This window comes from Bos mutus, chromosome 27, assembly GCF_027580195.1.
Source record: "Bos mutus isolate GX-2022 chromosome 27, NWIPB_WYAK_1.1, whole genome shotgun sequence".
NCBI classification, from domain to species: domain Eukaryota; kingdom Metazoa; phylum Chordata; class Mammalia; order Artiodactyla; family Bovidae; genus Bos; species Bos mutus.
Window position 1 is genome coordinate 22,504,233 of NC_091643.1, and position 3,769 is coordinate 22,508,001.

Consider the following 3,769-nt stretch of genomic DNA (forward strand, 5'->3'; position numbering starts at 1 on the left):
CTGTACTCTGCCACACTTTTCAGAATACAAAGGGCAGATCAACATTATAAAGGCATCCTGGTAAGAACATACCTGAATGCTGTAGCCCGTGGGGGTGTTTTAAAAACCTAAATATTTGTGAATCAGTTCAGTTCAACTGCTCAGTTGTGTCCGACTCTTTGCGACCCCATGGACTACAGCCTACCAGGCTTCCCACTGAATATTTGTGAATATTTATTCTAAATATCCTGAATAATTTTTACTCTATTCTGAATAATTACTCTAAAAGGCCTTCCAACTAATTGAAAATCTGAATTTCTTTTTTTTTTTTTTATTGGTGGCTAAGGTTCATATCTTTATTTTATAGTATGGTATATGATATACAATTTTATGTAAATAGTGTGAATATGCAGGTTTTAGATTTATTTGAGGAGAGAAAACATGCCATTTTAATTTGATGCTTCAAGAGATGATGAGCCAAATAGGAAGCAATCGATGTGTGTAAGTGCACCCACAGACTTGAAAGTCATCGCGCTGGTACTGCCACAATCTCTGTGAGAATCAGTTTCAAAGGATGTCTGTTTCAGAGCAGCTTTACCACTTTCACGTTTCGAGTGTTCTCTGTCCAATTAGGAAACTAGTTCACTCAAGGACCTCCCAGTATAATTAGTCCCTTTTCTCTCAATAGTCTTGAACTCAGTGAATTCTCATTTTCTTCTTTAGCTTTTCATTAAATTACATGAGTGAGCAGTGGTCTTGGTTTAAACAAAACTTTCAGTGGCAAATCTTCATTGAAAAGAAAGCCTAAATATGAAAACAAAACACCCAAGCCATGTTTGGAGACTTATTTGTCAGACACTTTGATCTCTGGTTTTCTAGTTCAAACAGATGGAGATGGCTTTGTCACACATTTCATTTCAGATTACTTCAGCTCTGCTTGTATCAGTGTGTGACAGAGAAGGGCACAACTCACAGGGCAGTAAATGTGAGTCATTATGCCCATTCTGGGCATATAACAGTCAACACCAGGCTGTGTCCAGAGGAACAGATCAGAGGCCCCTAATTTCCTGTAACTCGTATCTCTGTGTTACTGCCGTTCCCCTTACACAATTATTCAGCTATTTAGATGGTTGTCAATAAGATAAGTTAGCTATGAACTGAACATATTTAATTACTTTTTTCTGTCATTGGAAAAACTGATTTTCATCAAGGGAAATTAGACTTTCAAGGGCAATAAACGAGGAAGAAATGGAATGATCTTTGCCAGAGTCTTCCCAAATAAACATATGAAAAATCATCCCAACTTATGTGAATGCTGACTATTAAATGACTGGAGGTAAGATCATTATCTTTTAATAAAAGAAATTGGTGTCACTGTGTGCATTTGACAGATGGTGTGTTGAACTGGCGCCACCCAAGTGAGGCTATCTCAGCCTCCAACAGAGGGATGAACAGTACATCCCAGGTTTTGACAGCCTCATTCACGTTCCTCATTTAGAATGGACCCCAGAACACTCATTTTAGTACCCCAAACTCCCTTTTATTCTTCTCTGGCAGAAAAGCCACTGCAAACTCAATTTATTTGCTCCTCATCCCCCATATCCAAATCGATCCTCAGATCAGTAATATGTGATGATAAATCTAGATGCCTTGTGCTACAGGACTGGCCGTCTCAAGAATGATTTGGCAGGCTGAGGAAACAATTACAGCAAAGAGATAAATCTATCGTTTTAATGAAAAAAATTAATTACAAGCAAATGAAAGCCATATATATTGAAATCAGCATTTGCCCTGCAGTGTAATGAGATGTGGGTGGCCACATTCACTCTACTCTTCATTGCAAAGGAGTGGTATTGCAAATTCATTGTATTAACCTTAAATACACTATTTAGTTAATAAATAGTGATGCCATTGCACTTGCTCCATGGTTAAATTGCACACATTCTGCAAAGGGATACAACCAAGGGATCTCTGAAGTTATTAAAAGACAAACAAGCCTATTAAAAAATTGAGGGGCTTATTTGAACAAAAATCAATTATAATCTTGACAGTGCCAAACCAGAAGTGGTTGGGAGTGCTGCACCCACAGGAACTCAGGACAGACGTTTATAGAGAAAAGGCAGAAGTAAAGTAAAGAAATAACTGATTGGCTATGGCTTAAAGCCTAGTTGGCAGTTTGTGACTGACTGTCTTTAGCTTTTTGATTTCATAACCTACAGGCATTTATAGGTTTAGGTTTTGGTTTGATGACATGGGCTGTCAGGACACTAGAGCCCTCTCAGTCTCAGGGTCTCCTTGCTTAATTAATTAAACACCAATAAACCTGACTCAGTGGCTTCTCTGGTGGCTCAGTTGGTAAAGAGTCCACTGGCAATGTGGGAGACCTGGGTTCGATCCCTGGGTTGGGAAGATCCCCGGGAGAAGGAAATGGCAACCCACTCCAGTATTCTTGCCTGGAGAATTCCATGGACAAAGGAGCCCAGTGGGCTACAGTCCATGGGGTCACAAAGAATCAGACATGACTAAGTGACTAACTTTCACTTTCAAACTCCACACAGTCATGCCTATAAGCCCCTTTCTTCAAATTATTTTGAATCTTTTAAATGGGTTAACTCCCTGGACAAGAAATACCTGTTTTGTATTTAAATCCACTCCCTTTCCAACATTTGTGTCTCTGTAAGTAAGAGCTGTCAAAGGGGCCGGTGGGTTTGGGTGTCATTTCCTAACACTATGGCAGATTTTCTGCTGGTCTTTTTCTCATTTATTGTTTGATCAGAGAGGAAGATCTGCATATTCCAATCAGGGACTTTGAAAGGAAGACCCTGTCATACAGAGCTGGCCCTTTTTTTTCACTTTCTTTCTGAGAGTGAGCTGTCTCTGGGGAGGGAGTTGTGCAGGGAATTCCAGTGGAGGCTCTTTGGCTGGAAAGAAAGGTGGAGAAGCTGATCTTGGTGCCTGCAGTGCTGGCTGCCTGGGTCTGGGCATATGGTATTAGGACGCCCAGCTCTCCGTAAAAATAATCTCTATTCTTTAATATTTGCTTTATCATAAATTAAAGTGAGATTTTGACTCTTTCATGTTTATACTCTTGTCTTATTTCTAAGTTGACTTAGGACTTGGATAAGAAATCAGACGATTATTTACTAGATGTTTCTTAAAATGCAGAAAGACTATTATGGATGCTCTGGCTTCTTAACACTTCTGAGAGTAGTCAAACCCTATAGCTCCTTTTGCTAAAATAATACATAGAGACACCAAAGATTTGGATTGACTGTGGGCTAACTTGATTTGTCTCATTCTGGCTGAAAGCTATGAAAATCTAGGAACAAATGGGCACTGGCTTTTGCCAATTTCATTTGTGATGCAACCCACTACAGAGAAGGCAGATCAGTTGCACTAGTCTCCAATCCCAGTGCTGGGTTGGAGGAGGAGAATTCAATGGTGGGTGACATATACGTTCATACAAACAAGAACCTCATTGGACAGGTCAGATTTCTTAAAAGAAGGAATATTTGCTTCACTATCAATTGCTTGAGCCCAAAGTTTTCTCATTGCATTTTCACAGTAGATAGCTACATCATCCGTAAGGATTCTGTGAAGGTATCATCCCTCTCAAATTTACTAAAACTATTTGACACCATTCCTATACAATCCATAACCACTCATCTCTTCCATCCCCATTTAACAAGCAACTTGCTGTGGCAGTTCTTTCAGAGTCAACAGATTCATGAAACTGTTTGACATAAGGTTATACATTTGACATAAATAATCCACTCATGATCCACTCAGC